This window comes from Brienomyrus brachyistius, chromosome 14 (assembly GCF_023856365.1).
Source record: "Brienomyrus brachyistius isolate T26 chromosome 14, BBRACH_0.4, whole genome shotgun sequence".
Taxonomy (NCBI): Eukaryota; Metazoa; Chordata; class Actinopteri; order Osteoglossiformes; family Mormyridae; genus Brienomyrus; species Brienomyrus brachyistius.
The window spans coordinates 16,825,109-16,841,891 of NC_064546.1; the positions used below are offsets into that span (position 1 = coordinate 16,825,109).

The following is a 16,783-nucleotide window of genomic DNA, read 5'->3' on the forward strand; positions in this document are numbered from 1 at the left end:
ATGCAGGATGAAACGGGCTGAGATTTTCAGAATGCTCATCATGCATTATATGAAGGGTTGGCAATTAAGCTCTTCCTCTCACCTGAGGCAATTAATTCAGATGAAGGGCAAGCACAAAATGCTCAACGCTAGTAAAAAAAAAAAAAGCAGGCTAGGCTACATTTTTTACTAAAGTAGCCCAGTTGGCTAGTATCAAAAATTCCAATGGCCAACCCGTGCTTAAATGTGCATGTGAAGAAGGCATAACCAACCTCCATTTGACTTATTTTTGCTGAAGAGCGTTTTTCAAAGAATGAACCAAATCCAATCCGTTTTCCTTTCTTGATGCTACTGCTCTTGTGATAGGGGTCATATATGTCCTCTTCAGCCTGAAAATGTTAAGTGATTGAAGGGAGAGAATTCATACAGAGATACAATGCTCTTTCTTTTGCTTTCAAATGCTAGACCTCTGGGACTTTCAGGATGATTATTAGGGATCATACCTGTTTGTCAATATCTGTGTACTTTTCAGTAACAGGGTATTCATTGACCGGCGAGGAACCTTGGGGACGAGGTCTCTCCTCTTCTAGAACTTCGGATGCTTCCTCACAAATCTAAAGGCATCGTGGGATATGGGCATTACTCTTTTTGATGACAATTTAAAAACACTTACTTGGATGAGTAACGCCATACCCTGATGTCAAAAAAGAAGAATCTGATTTTTTGCTAGAAAAAAAATGAGACCACAGCAAAAGCAGGATTCTGTGTTACAGAATACATTCCTCGGTAAACTCCCTCCTAACTGTCTTCCTTGCTTTATGGGTATTCAGTCCTGCTTCTAGGATACTGTGACATATTGTCCTAGCAGTAAACTTCATACCACTTAATGTTTCCCATTCTTTTTGAAGGTCACTTGAGGACATCCTCTGATTTATGAGGCACTGCTGGATAACTTGACGGTCATCTCTGGCATTAGAAAGTTTCTTCTGCCCTCTACCTGGCTGGATTTTGGCCATTCCCAGTGTCTCCTGCTTCACCTTGTTCTTGTGGTCTTAGAAATTTTGAGCCAGGAAGCAGCCTGCCTCACAGTGAACCAGAATTAAACCAGGATTTAACAATTCAGATTTTTTTTAAATGTGGAGTGGTCTCTTAATTTTTCCAGAGCTGTGTATTTGTATAGATTTGAAGAAAATAACATCATAGAAAGTTTGGCATTTGCATTTGAAACTGAAAAGTAGCCTTGGTTATTTGACGTACATCCATTACTCTTGGGATCATTAGAACAAGAAATGGCATCTTGGGTGGTTATGTCCCTATTATGCGACGTGCCTTTTGTGACACTTACTGAGTCATCATCCACACCTGGCTCTGGTCCTTTTAGGCGTCTCCCCGCCCCTGTTCAGAAACAGGAATACAAGTTACAAGTAAGTAATCTTAGTGAATCTGCAGAACAGACCCAACAGCTTCTGGGTACTACTACAGCGTGTATTAGCTTATGGACGACATTCACCTCTGACAGTGACACTGGAGATTTAATCATGCAGCAAATAGCACTGCATTTTACAGTAAAGGCAACAAAAACTGACTATGACAAGGAACTCAGCATCAGCCCATGATGAGACAGTGGAACAGCATAGAGCAGGTTAAAAAAAAATGAGAATTCACACACCACATTGGCACTTTCCTTATGACTTGGATTACTGCCGTCTGCAGTGAGTGGGAATGAGCTGAGAACAGCCGTGGGAGACACAATGGAACGTCTGTGCCTCATTCAGCTTCTCGTAGCAAAGCAAGGATTGGCCTTTGGCCCTGCACATAGCACAGTGAAGAACCTATCTGGAGTTCCCATTAGGGGGTGTCTTTGACCCACATCCAGGGCCTAGAAACCCCCCTAACTTTTCTTTGGCTGGTTAGCTGTAGCACAGTCGCTAACAAACTGGTCCATAGGCTACTAAATGTGTCAATGCTCCTTAGATGACTCTAGAGTTCCCAGTTGAAGACCAAACTAAAGCAGTGAAACACACATTAGCCTTGCATTTAAGAACAGTTTACTGCAGTAAATTTAATGACCACGGTTCCTGGAATAGAACCCTTATGAGACCAACCTGCCCAGAACTTTCCATAACTTAAGTGAACCCTTCTATTGATCCTGAGTATTGAAGCTCAGCCAGAATAACAAAGATTATCACCGTGCTGCTGAAAAAAATATTTTAGAATGTGAGTCTCTATTTTGCTATGACTGTGATTTACAGTGTAGTAAATCACAGTCATGCAATGCAGTACATTTAGACTTAGAAATAAAAAAAAAAAACAAACAGGAATGGATTTTGAGCCCCAGTGTTTTTGTTGCATATGTCCCTAAGTACCCTAAAAATACTCGGACAAATAACCATCACAGTATCACATTTTATTTTTGGAAAGTAACGTACTATAATAACAGCCCCATCTATGGTTTATTTTAATAGCTACATTATCAGTTGCACCAGAGACTCATCTACCACGAACAGCTTGCATAATTTATATGATCATTCTTTGCCTGGTACTTTGCTGAGAGTCTAACTACTGGTCTGAAGCTACCCGTCACAATAGGACAACCCCAGATGTTTTATTTGTGCAATAGTTCCCAAAATGCTGCAGGATTTTTTTTACAAGCTCTTCTTTATCGTTAACATTCTGCCGGTGTTGAATCACCAAGAGAAGTAGCACATTCTTCTGATAAATTATAAGAAAGGTTTTTACGAGGACATTTGACAGCCAGTTCCTTAATCACTAGGCCACCTTCTGGACAGAATGAAGTTGTACATATAATTCACAGAATGGTGGGTTTTGTTGATGAACTCCACATATGTAGGGGAAAAAATGAATTACGTCTGTAAATAATCTGTCATGGAGAGTGACGTGGAAAATGTGTTTTCATGCCGTCTGAAGGGGAAAATAAGAGCAAAAGAAAATCGAAAACAGACGTGTGTAATGCTTGCATGACGTGTCAGGATCAACGGTTTACATGCCTGGAAATATTGCAATTACAAAGGTCTACAAGTAAAAAATGGCACCCAAGATTAATGCCACAAGCCATCTCAACTTTGAGTGGAAAACAGTGAGTTGGAGCAGAAGGGGAGATAATGTCCAGTGCAGAATATCTAACCTACAGGATGTCAGTAACAAACCTTCAGAGTATTTTTGTGATGAATTTGTTCCACAATTTTTCTCTTGCTGCAGCAGTAAAAGTAGCCAATAGTAACAAGTACTGGACACAGCATGACTTCTAGAACCGATTGTGTGATAAATCAAATAACAATCTGTTAATGTGACCTTGTGGGCACATTTTTTCGGTCCCTGCGCTGAATTTTATAAAAATCCGTGAATTTTAATACTAGTAGTCCTGTATTTTGTTTGATTTATTTTGTCCTGTATTTATAATTAAGATTAGGGCTGGGTAGGAGTTAAGGTTGATATGAAATGAATGGAGAGTCCCCATAGAAATATAGATATCTAGTGTGTGTGTGTGTGTGTGTGTGTGTGAGGGAGAGAGAGAGTGAGATCTCCAATGCCTGTTAGCTGTTTTCCTTATGGTCTTAACCCCCCACCACCACCATCAGAATCGATAACAGACTGTGTGTCAGACTGAATTATGATTTGTCTGGCATCTCTGTACTAGCAGAATGGACGTAGAAGTTCTGTAAGGTGCCTGGCTGAAAGGAGTTGATTGTCGAAGGCATTAGGGCAGCCATCCCGCACCCAGATATGTGAAATATGTAAATGTGGGCGAGCCGCAGTACACAGCGACAGGGTAAGTCTGCAAGAGGGACGTCTCGCTGCTGTAAGGAAGCAAAGCATCATGGGAAGGGTGTCGCTTTCACAGTTAAGTGCCTCTGTCATCTCGGTAATCAAAAACATTTCACTCCTTTGCTCTGCGTCAGGCGATGGGGCACATAGGTCATTTTAGTTTTTGTAATTAATGTTGGAGAGAAACATTTCAAGTTATCGAGTAGCTAGGCATGCATTGCTAGAGTCGGGGTGTTTTGTTTAAAGATTATTCAAACAAAAGTCAGATGGCGATAATATTTCAGTGACACAAACCATTCCTGAACCTCCGCACCTCAGCCATGTGACTCACCAGTAAAGTCCCACATCCGAAGACATGGCCTTTGCGTTCATAACCATTCCTATGGCCTAAGAAAAGATACTGACTTAGTATCCTAGAATGATGTAACTCTGGAATGGAGCAACGTCAGCAGTGAAGGTTCCTGAAAGCAGCACTAGACCACTGCGATTCCACCAAGGATTTTCGGCACCTTGTCTCAAAACTCAGTAAGAGAGTGAGTGAGAGTGCGACACCAGGCGCGCAGAGGCAGTGCACAGGGCCATGCCCTCGCCCAGGGCCACACCTTCGCCCAGGGCCACGCCCTCGCACAGGGCCACACCCTCACACAGGGCCACGCCCTCACCCAGGGCCACGCCCTCACCCAGGGCATCTCCCTCCCCGCTACCTTGGGTGTGAGGACCATTGCACAGACCTGCGTCCACACCCACATCACAAACTACACCCCAGGGAGCACTCAGTTGCACCATTGTTCATAATGGAAAACTCACTAGGTAAATAAACTGTAGATTTTTCACTAGTTTGACTTTTGGCTTGAAAGGCATGTCCCTGCAAAAAAAAAAAAAAGATTCTAATAATTTGGATTTCTACTATAATAAGCATACAAGTAAATCTGTCAAAAATATGTTTGCATACAGTCAATGCTTAGATTGTTTGAACACCACTTTGCAACAACAAGCAGAATGACAACAATGTCCCTAATGTCCCAAGCATAGTATGCACCCGAGCAAGGCATTCAAAACCTGATGAAAAATGCAGTGCGATATTACAGGTTCCCACTGTGGAATGCATACAGCAGTCAGACTGGCTTTTCTTCTCAAATTTAAAAAACCCTCTGCTCTTTATTGGTAACAGGGCTCAGACGCTGTGATGGACTGAATGTGGATAAGGACTTGAAACAAGTGGAGGGCAGGTACATCCTGGCCAGCTCACCATTGTTGACGGACAGTGGGCGTGTCCATGCAGCTCAGAAAGCACTACCAGCAAATCGTGCAAAGATGGGATCATGTGACCCTTTCTCCCATGTAGGAAGAAGAAGCTCAAACATGTGAGTGGAGTATGTTCATCTCATGCCAGGATATAATATCAGCCCCCCTCTCTAAGCCTGACCCAAGGTCATCTATTTCAAACTCATACTCCAGCAGATTTCAATACCGATAACTGCGATATCACAATGATTTCAGGGTTTTCAGGTTCGGCAACTAAAACTAAGAACATCTCACAGGTGCAAATGGAATGTTGGAGAGCCTGTGAAAACCTGGGTGCCTGTCAATCAAGCCTGGTACTTAACATCTAGATAATCTGAAAAAAGCCCTTTTCTCTGCAATCAGGCTACAGTGACATACAGGCATGTGTATGTTTGCTTTAGTTCCCTTCTGTCCATATAAATGTTATTGTTTTCTCAAATGGCATGTATGGGTTTTATTCTCATTGAAATATTCAGTTCCTCAAAACAAACAGCACCCGCCCCCCTTCGTATCACATACCCCCCCGGGGTTCCCCTCAGGCTTTGGAGCTGTTGGCTTCAGTTACCTGTCAGATTCCACAGTTGGGGTTAAGTACTTGGATGTACCTGTTCCTACTGTGATATAATTAAATTCAAGTGCAAAATAACCATAAGAAAAACTTTTCATTGAGAAATTTGACTCCTCCAAATAAAAAAAATTCCTCCTATCAAATTTGACCCATTGCTTTTAAATTAGATTTTAGTCCTATAGATGTGAGAGCAAATTGCTTGGAGCAGTCCTTAGACTAGTTTGCAGACACTTATCAGTGGATGTTTTTTGATTGACCTGGGTGGAAAAATTAAGCTTATCTCCTGTGACGCTTTGCAAAAATGGGAAACATTGCAGAGACCATAAGTACATCCATTACAGCTGCCCCACCAAGATATCCTATGGCAATAACAAGATGATTTATTCAGTGACTTCAGCAGAGTTGAAGTACCAGCTTTGACCAATAGGGGGAGGTGTCTTAGACTGTTACAAATTTTTTAAAAATGCAAGATGTGCTGTATTGCCCTTTAGGTATATATGTGCAGTCCCACCCAGTGGCACGTTAGCATTATATTCAAAGATATACGAGTTTCTTTTTTGCCTCTGGCAGAATACTTTATTTTTTTTTCATGCTTGCGCATAACAGTTTGGCAACATCTAACTATTTATTGTTTTTTTTAGGTATGGAAGAACAAACTTCTCTTAAGCCAGGTACTGGTACTAGATTAGCAAATAGAAATTTAAATTTGTGAATCTATGGAACACACTCACCTTAAAACTTATCATATTAACATATTCTAAAATGCAATTCTTAGAGATTGCAGAACTTAAATCAGCTGTTGCTTCATTTATTTTTTTTATTGTCCGATGTATGATATTCATAAAAAAAAATGTTCTTATAAACATTGCCGCCAATAGTTGTGTAGTAATTTTTAAAGCGTAGGCGTTTCCACAACTTTGGCCACTAGTATGCACTGAGCATTACTGTGGACACTTCTGGGTTTGCAACAGATTTAATAAGAGAAGGAAAGGTTCTCTCAAGATATAGTTCTAGAGTTTAGGTCCAAGAGCAAAAGCATGGGATTTACAAGATCTGATTCCCAGAATGGGTGTGTAAATTGGAACATCTCGTGGACGATTTTAATGCGCAATGCAACAGGTCAAACTACTGTACCAAACTGATGTGACATCTAGCAACACCTGACCTGCGCTCCAAAAGAGGTCTGAAGGTGCAGCAACAAAGATGTGTAGCACTGAGAATAATGGGAGCTTCCCCTCACCTTTGCACGTACAGAGCGCTCACCTGGCAGAGACTCTCAGAGTCTGTTTCTGTGTTTAAAATCCCTGGAGCCAGAACACCGCCTCTGAGCCCTGCTTTCTTCTGCTCTCCTCTCCTCCGTCTATCACTGTCACACTCCGCTCAACTGAAAATCCTCCAGCAGACGTCCGAAAGAGACAGAATGCTTCAATCCAGAGAATTGGAGGGTCGTCCCACGCTGACCAAATAAGGCTCGATGCAGCCCCCACCCAGAATTGGAGGCCAAGCTTAAATTTCCTTCTCCGCAAGCACTGGACCCGTGAGGGTGCTGTCAGGCTGAGGAGAGTCTGCCTGATCCTGAGGTGGAAGGAGATGTGCAGGAGCAGTTTTAAGTGTTGAAGCGTTTTCCTGCCCACATTCTTCTTCCCTCCCTCTTTTCTCGCTGTGACTCTCCCAGCCCTCCAGTGTGAGTCAGAGCTGAAAGTGAGGTAAGGAGGGAGAAGGAACCTTGCCCCTCTGAGGCCGCTGCCTGCTTCTTCTCTCTTCATTTTTTTTTCCGTTGATGTTTAAGTCCTGCATGTTTACTGGGTGGAGACTTAGAACCAGAAAATGAGAAAGGAAAAGTTCTAGTGAGGGCTGATAACATATTGCTCCCACTGAATGGACTGTAAACAATGCCACTTTCATCTGAAGCTCTTGGACAATGTCAGGCCTGGGCAATGTTGGTGTCGCTTCTGTAAAAATGTGCCAGACTTCAGTCTGAAAGGCCACTTGGACCAAACCTTCACAGGAAACTAGAAGAGGTGACAAAATTGTCTGGGATTTCTGATAGCACGCACATTTTTCCTCTAGGTCAAGATGACAACTTGCAGGTTCTAGAGAAATCCGTGCACCTTCATTATGGCACACGCAGGCAAATGCTTGCCAAATTGCCATCCATAAAACATATGGGCAGAATTCCCCGATCCAAGGCCAATTTAGTGATACCTAGTGCCCCGCAATGGATCATGGGTATTGGAGTTGCAGAAAAAATACTGTGGACTTGATCTTGGTGTCCTTAATGGTAGGTGCAGGCATGGTGACCTCCCTTCCAGAATGTTTCGGTGCCTTGTGCCCTATCCTGCATGGAATAGGCTTCATGCCCATCCCCCTAACCTTGTGAGTGAATAAGCAGGTGTATGGATGGATGGATGGATGGAGGCTCGTGTCCAGCTTTGGTACCAGTGATTACAGCAACAGTATCCTGAAGGACGGCGAGTCTAATCACATTTTGTTGTACCTTTGAATGAAGTCCCAGACCTGAATTGCTCAAGAAATCTTTCAACCATTTAAATGAGGTAAATTACTCATATTTACTCTTAGTGTGAAACTAAATTTTCCCAGGGTATTGCGTCACATTGCTGCTGATTGCTGCCGTTTCAGATATGGAGTGAACTTCTAACATTAATGATGTCAGGAAGGACCAGCAAGCCCCCAGTGGTCTACAAAAGAAGAGGGCCAGCAAACCACCATTCCCAAAGTGAAGGCATCTACAAGGGTCTTAACAGTGGATCAGTTTTCTTCTCATAATACATGAATTGGGTTCACTGGGAAGCAGCAGGAGGCAGTAGAGGCGAAGGAACCTGTCGTTCCGGGGTTACCACGGTACATCAGCTAGGAGTGTGACATCACCATCACATCTGGGTGGGTGGCTACCAGTCATATGGGCACAGTGGGTGCCACATGCTCAGTCGACAGAGAGAACAATGTGTGCTTTGTCCCGTCCATAGACGACCAGGATCAATGCCAACCAGGGGATCGTTGCATGACTGGGGGATCTTAGCCGTCCTCCTGGCCTCCCTGTGTCACTAGAGTTTGTTTAACAAAGATCAGCCATTTGGTTTCATGATGATGTTTCCTCTTCAGAAAACACATTCATTTAAGTAAGTGGCAGATTTGGGAAAATAATAGAGTGTCTCACGTTTGAGATACTCCCTCCTCAAATATTTGCTGTGGTGGTGCTGCTCTAAAGCGATAACAGCAGCTGGTGCCTCAGTGTTCCTAGTGTTAACAAAATTATGAGGAGGATGATGAACACAGTGATAAAGTCAGTTTAGAATAGTACAGTGATAAAACAATAGCAATAACAAAAACAGTCCAAATAATGTGTCATTTGAACAATTCTTCACAATGTCCATTGAGCACATTGCATAATTTCTGTGACCAATCCGTTCAGTCTCCAGTTCACAGTAATGCTGTAACCGACCAATTAGAAGCCACTTACTGTGCCACATGAATAAAAATGACAAACATCTGTTACCGATGACACAATAGGTTCCACAATATACAGCCCCCCCCCCCCACAACCACCACCACCACCACATTTAGGGTTTGATGAGGAGCCAGAATCCATCCAATTATGGAGAAAAAAAACATCGTGTCTCAACACTGGGTGCTGTGCCATTGTTTTAGGTGTGATCATCAGGAAGAACACCCTGTCAGTAAACTGGTAGATGAACAGCCCCCCTCTCTCCAAAAAATGCAGTATCTAACCCCATAAATTCTCACAGTGACATATAAACATGATCAACCTGATACCGCATTTCTCTGTTACTCTGCTCTGCTTTTTACCCTACCACATATAACTCTAGTATCCTACCATATGCAGATCTGGTACCGTACCATATGCCCTTCTGGTATCCTACCATATGCAGATCTGGTGATGCCTCTGCAACTGGAGTCACTTTGATCACAACCCATTAACTGAGCTTATGTGATTAAGTGATATTGAATTAAAAGCACAACAATTCCAGGTTATGGACCACAGACACAAGTCCCTTTCTAGTGGGAAGCTGTATGTCCAAAATATAATTCGATTTTAGTGAAGAAGTAGAATCAGATTTCCCCCTGTTCGTGTTAACAAACACTGGATCTCAAAACCACATGCTTCCGATATACAGTAACATTAATAACATTCCCATGAGTCGTTCCAGAGGTAACCCTAGCAACCATAGCAAGTACTGAGCAGTATTGTGTCAGACCTGCCTTTTAGCTGTCCCACCCCAGGTAAACAGAAGCCTTACAAAGAAGCCAATCAGATGAATCAGAGTGTGTGTGTGTGTGTGTGTGTGTGTGTGTGTGTGTGTGTGTCAGTGACTGTGGCTTCAGCAGGCACCCATCCATCAATTTGAAGTACAAGCACCTTAATAACTACGGACCACTATGACTCCCCCGAAAAATACTTCCCTATAATCCACCTAATCCACCTCACCCCCTCCCCAAATTAGCCTGTCATTCACTTAACTTGGCATCTTCCTGATCATCTTGTACTCGGGGGGCCTTACAAGGACTGTTTAGGAAGTTTTAGGCCAACTAAAATGCCCCCCCCCCCCCCAATAAATGTATAGTGATTAGCTTAAATAAGGTGTTCAATTTCCATCAGACACCCTCAGCCCCCCCTTTTCATAAATCTCTAGAGACGCTCCAGTATGTACTATAACCCAGGCTTGAGTGCAATTACAGTCTGCTGCATGGGATTCGACACATGCCTGCATACACTGAATGCCCCCCCAGTTACAAATACACACCTTGGAATTCATAGAAAATAATATTTGATTGGGTATTTTCCACCATTAGTAATTTTTTCATGCCATTGATCACAAGCCAGAATCATCTCATAGGCTATTGCCTGCGTTAGACTGGGGTCAATGATTTGATTGTAGTTGAGTTGAGTACTTTAATTCACAGGGATCCTTGTGTGTTTAGCAGCCAGGAACCAGCGAATTATCTGTAAATGCCAGAGTTCTATGGCCTCAGCAGACAGCAAGTCCTTGAGCCAGCCAAGTCATGTTCCCCCTGCATTTTGAAATTGAGTGATGGTACAACAGATGAATCGTGTGTGTGAGGTGCACCATTAGCTGTTTTGTTAGCGCGTCGTGCTCCTATAATGCGACACGCCGCAAGCTTTGTGGGGGCAGAAAAACAGAACTCAAGTAGCAGCGGAGACCGCAACTCCATATAACCTAAGCTGCATACCGTTAAACACGTCCTAAGGAGTAGGACCATCCCTGTGTGTCCCAGTGACACAGGCGTTTGGCACGCAAGTAAAACCTGCAGGCAGGTGAGTCAAAACTAGGAAAACGCCTTCATCAGAGAACAGGGTGCGAGAACAAACATGACCAAAACAAATAAACAGATTCCACAGCCAAATAAGTTGCCCGGTCAAAAATCACATTGATTGTGCAACACTATCACATAAACGGTTTATACAGTAAACACTGTCAGCAGCATGTAGTCACAAGCAAATGAAAACACTGTAATTATTATGACAGACTGTCACCTTGGGAAACGCCTATGATTTAAAATTCTTCGAGACCAGTGCCATCCTACTAATGGGACGGTCAAGCCATGAGTACAAACACGTGAAGTGTGACAATGGGCGTATTAATCTGGCTGAACAAGCTGGGCGCGTCTCACTGATTTGTTTACAGTCACTGCTACTCTACGCTTGATTGAGCTGATAGCCCTTAGGGTTAACAAAAGCAGGAGCTGCGCCTGTTCACAGATCAGGCAGGTGAAAATGTTATGGGGCAGAAACTGTCAAATATCTCCCCAACTGCATCTCCCTCTGGAGCTACCAGGAAGCTACTGCATCTGCCTGCCCATCGTCACCTCCCTAAGAAGTTACCCAACAAGTCAAGTTGCCAAACTGTCACCTCCAACTAGAAAAATACTAAGCTGTCTGCTGAAAAAAAAAAGTAACCGAGTTCCGAGTGTGAAAAGAGGAAAAAAACTGAAAAATAGTTCTGCGGGTAAGCATATGCTAAAGGGGTCCTTTTGCGCTGCAAAACAAGTTCCTGCTGCCTGACCACGCCCTTGTCTCCCAGCCTGCAGCCGTGCCAGCAGTGGACACGCCCAGCCTACTGCGGGGGCCCGCCGCATCTCTGCAGTGGCTGCGTTTAAACATTAATAGCACTGCGCTTACTGTGCGAGCACCTGCAAGCAGGGAAGAGGGTAGTCAGACAAGGAGGAGAGATAGAAATCATGGGGAGGGGGGGGGGAGGGGAGGGATGCGCACCCGTGCCCGGCGAGCCGTGCCAGTTGGGGAAGGCCAGGTGGAAGCAGTCGCACATTCTGTAGGTCGTTCGGGAGTCCCGTCCAAACGCCGAGTAGTCCCTGGAGTGTGTGGGGGTGCCCTGATGGGCTCCGGAGCCTTCTGCAGGGCAGCGCTGCAGACTCAGCCGTGCTTCGTCAGTCCCGTCCGGAAGGAGCGCCTCAGACCGTGCGAGAGGACAGAGCAGAGCGAGGGAGTGAGAATGAGAGCGAACGAGAGAGAGAGAGAGAGAGAGATATCTGCATCCACGCTCAGAGCAGCCCACTCTGAAGTGAGGCAGGACTCCCCTCTCCAGAAAGCCTGAGCTCCTGCGGACTAACCCAATTAGAAGAGGTTAGGGGTGGGGTGGGGGACTGCCAGTTCCGCCAAGCACCAATCGATCAGGCCAATGGGCCAGACGCTCAGGATGTACAGGACCAATCGCCCAGGGGGTTTCTTTGTGGACTGATGGGGGGAGTGGGTGGGGGCGGCAATGAAAAACATTTTAAGAAACACATGGTTGACTGTGAAGCACATTACAGCATGATGTTTACATCTCCTGAAAGAGGAGGGGCGGGGTCTGCATGTGGCACATTCTGATTGGTAGGGCATGAGACACAACACAGAATTGAAAAGCAGGACTTTAGCACTGGTGTAACCCAAACGGGGCAAAACATAGTGAGCCAGGGCCAGCCCGGCCTGGTGCCCTTCCTGCACTAATCACTAATGCGGAGGCATTGCAGCACCTTGTGACCGGCACAGGTGTAATGCTTTTCTTTTGTCGTTTTTTTTTTGTGTGTCTGGGGAGCTGGCAGCCGACACACCCGGGCGCGTCCTCTTCCAGCGGAGCGGCAAGATGCAGGCCGTTAAATCATTCAGGTACCAGCCCTAAAAATACAAGATGAGCTGCCTGCTTGCAGTTCCTGCCGCACAGGTCACAGGACTGCAGTGTCTATTCCCACATCAATAAAAGATCCGTTTCATGCGCTGAGGAGGGAGGAGGAATGACTGTGCACCAGAACTCCGTTTGTTCGCTGCCTTCAAGGTCAACGTTCTGAAACAGATGGGAAACATGCCCTTTTACTCACAGGCAAATAGCTTGGTGATTTACGAAATCTTTGTGTTTGTCCAGCCCATGTTTCAGCCATGGTCGTTATTAATCTCCATATCTGGCCTTCCTGGACATAAGCTTTGCTAGTCAATATACAGACATATGACAGCCCATTAAAAGGCTTCCTTCATGTCTGCTGAAATCTCTGTGGCGCCAGGTAAGTTCAGATTAATACACCTGGTCGTCCAGTCCCTCGTCCATTGTGCCACGTATTCCATGTGTATCAGAAGTCATTGGGGAGGTTGGTCTGAGTAATATCAATAGTGCCTGATCACTTCAGGCATTTTGCAGCGTGTTCACTCCCTCTGGTGAAACCACAGGGCTATGCTAGTACTGTTTGCACTGCTTGGCTCCATATCGGTGCTACCCATAGCTCCTGCAGCCACGCTGACAGCATCTGCTAAGATGTGGATTACGCCGCAATCGGTTACTGTCCTGACAGAGGGCAGTGAATCTCTCCACCTTCCTGACACTCCTGGCTTGGCAGTCGGATAAGCACTCGTTTTGGTCTCCTTGAAACCACGGTTTTCAGTTGGAGGAGAGCCGAGAGTTTCAGCAACTGGAAAGGAAATTCATCGTAACGTCGAACAGGTCTCCCCGGCAGGTTTAATCACGTAAAAACAGCAAGCTAAATTAATAGCGGATTATAGAGTAACCCAACTGGCTGAAGCAGTTGCCCTGTTGAGGCTGGTCCCTTTCATCACATTTATAGGTGGCTCACATCTGGGTGTGGTCCAATCACCAAGTCCCACTATATAACAGAGGGGCGTGGCCCCTTTCCTACTGTTCCCCATTGGTCGATGCACAATTCTGACCACAAGGTCACGGGCCTCATTCTGTGCAGTTCTGTGCATCGTGATCAAAGAGTTCCATATCCCCTTATATCTAAAATTTTGGAAATATGAGGCCCTATCTTCTGACGATCCTCCATGCTACTGCACTGAATACATATTCAGCCTGGTTTTGACTTCACTTTTTCCTTAGATCCACTTCAGCCTAAAAGAAGATACTGCATTAGCTGATGGAACGGCACCAGGAAACAACTCAATCTAATAATCAATCCTGCTGCAATGCTGGCTGTGTGGCTGCTTGCCAAGGAGACAGTGCAGCCCCACCCCACTGCCGCTGCCCCCTCCACCCCCTCCCCACTTCATTGGTGGGGGGGGGGGGGTGCAGTCAAGGCTCTGTGGTCAGTGTGCTTTGCTGCATTACTGCTAAGTGCTGCAGCAGGACCTTAAGACCGAACAATCCCTTATGCAGCAAAACGCGCTCGGCAGGACATTGTGAGGAGTCAAAGCTAAGGAGAAATCTGGCCATTTTTAGCTCTCGTTTCTAAACACAAAATGCCCAGTGAAGCACATGCAAACACACACACACACTTTCCATTGCTGCAGCATCATAAAAGAGGAGTTTCCATATAGAGAATCGTGGTTTTGCCTCTTTTCCATGTTCCCCATTTCCATTTTCACTCTGAGACTAGACGTACTTCCGGCATCTTTTCTGAACCTGTTTCCCATTTATTTAAGCTGTGAAACAAAGCAGCAGTCGGCCACCTATGGCCTGATATACAGGGCATCTGGGATACTGGCTATCAGCATGACAAACTGTCAAAGAAAACAAATATCACCAGACTTTCTCAGTCTCTAATTTCATCATCACATCATGCAGATACCTGCTAAAAGAACAGGCCTGACTAGTGGCTAGATAATAGTTGTTTAGAGAGAGTACTGTTTTACTTATTTAGCATACTAATATTGATGTGCTGTGGGAAAGTTTACTTTTCTCCTACCCCACCTTGCTCTCCATGAGACCCCCTGGCACATAAATTTGGGTGGGAAGTGTCACGTACAGGGTCAGCCAGTGTACAGTGTACAGCTTTTCCTAAAGGGCCCATAGACATGTGACTGTTCTGCCAAGACTGGGGTTTGAAGCAGCAACCTTCCAATCACAGCCACAGAGGCTTAGCCTGTTGAGTCACACACCGTCCCTTGTCTGGCTCCTTCATTAGAATGTCTTGGGTGAATACTTTTCTCAAAGGAACCAGAGCTGAGTTTACTGAGACATTATCGGTGACCTTAACCATCTAATATAGGGGCCTTGGATGTAACATTACTCTGTATGCTGCGGGAAAACAGAACAGCAGTCAATAAATATCATCTGCCAAAAAGACCATAGCCTCAAGTATTCTTGTGCCATATATGATGAATAATGAGGCTGCAAATGAACTGCTGATGTCACCTTCTGGACAGCAGTAGGTGGTCTGGGATGTAAGACTGACGAACAAAATAAAGAAGCAGGTGGCAGCGGCTATGAATGTCCTCAGAATGGACATCATAGTCAGCTTTGGATGCTGCAAAGGCTTCAGATGTCTAAGAGAAGTCATTCTGCTTAGGCTGCAGCTGCCAAGGTTCCCATGCTTACTTCTAGAGGTTCAAAAAACCCATCTGACGTTATAAGAGGCCTGGCCTGTGATTTAGAGGAGACCACTGCAAGGCAAAACAATAAATACATTCACTGCATGACATTTTCCAAGGTCTCAGAAGGGCAAGGTTCACAACCGCAGACATGCCTGAAATTTGTGATTGAACTATGAAGGGTTTCCTGGTGCACTAATTCTGCAAACCGAGCTGTTTTGAACGTTCCACATCTCACTCACAACAAACACGTTGTCACATCCTGCCCGCCACATCCGCCGGACCCTCCTGTCTCCTCCCTCACGGGCCACATCTAGTGCTTGTTTCTCTTTATTAGTCTGTGTGTAGAAGTACCAGTTTGTCCAGATGACACATGGAAGACAAGGGCACTGAAGATGTGCATGTTCCTTTTATTTACCTTTTCTGGATTTTTCCCTTTTTAAGACACTGGAACAAGGACACTGTGGGCCTCTGAATCCAAATATATCAATCAGCACTTTCAATAGGTCCCCTGTGGATGCTGACAGTAGCGTTACTATGTGTGGTATTAGAAATGTGTGTTGTTCTTTCAATGCCCGTTGTTTGATACTCGCTGTTCGTTTTTAAATCTCAGCGATATCGATGTAATCTATCTCACAGCAATGTCATATTTACAGGCAAAGAAGCACGAGGACACCACTGAGAAACATTTTGTTTGGTTTCTGGCTTATGCCTAGCCAAACAATTTTTTTTTTTTGGGGGGGGGTACTTTCCCCTTCTCTGCCGGGTTCCATATGTATGATGGTTACCCTGTTGCTGTGAGATGCGCCTTCCGGATCCCTTCTGGACAAAGAAGTGGTGTGACGGAATGTCTCTCTGTGCATCTGTCTGTCGCTGACTACACCTACAGCACTGACAGCCTGAACGTCTGCTGTCCATTTGAAGGGAAGAGTTCATGATTTCTCTGTTTTCCCTTAAAGAAATTGGACACAAAGAAACTCAGTGGTATAGATATGGATAAGACACCTGGCACAAAATAACAAAAACATTTGTGTGCAATCAGCTTAAGATGAGCCTCGATCACCAACCTGCGGCCCGTCTTCCATCTCCAGGCAGATGATTCATTTAGGGAAAACCTGATTGTGAAAATGGACATCATTATGGTACAGTGAGTCTCTTGTTGCAGAGGGTGAGGTGTGATATTCTAAATGAGTAGGATTTCCTGGAAAGGTTCATCTCTAGCAGATCTCCAGTACAGGAAGGCCAAAGCTGCAACTGAAGCTTAGACAAAGGGCACTGAACAGCTTGCAGCCACAGCGAGGTCTCCGTCGAGGTTGTCAGCACACAGCTACTTAACTCAATTTACTTGCCTG

The 16,783-nt window shown here is 44.8% G+C and overlaps 1 long non-coding RNA gene across 1 annotated transcript; it reads right to left on the reverse strand.

Moving 5' to 3' along the window:
• Positions 1-481: 481 nt before the first annotated feature.
• LOC125707134 (uncharacterized) lies at positions 482-7,230 on the reverse strand. The gene is made up of 3 exons (XR_007382192.1): positions 6,881-7,230; positions 1,325-1,374; positions 482-593 (listed from the first exon to the last, which is right to left on the reverse strand). It is a non-coding gene; the product is annotated as an uncharacterized LOC125707134 (long non-coding RNA).
• Positions 7,231-16,783: the final 9,553 nt, after the last annotated feature.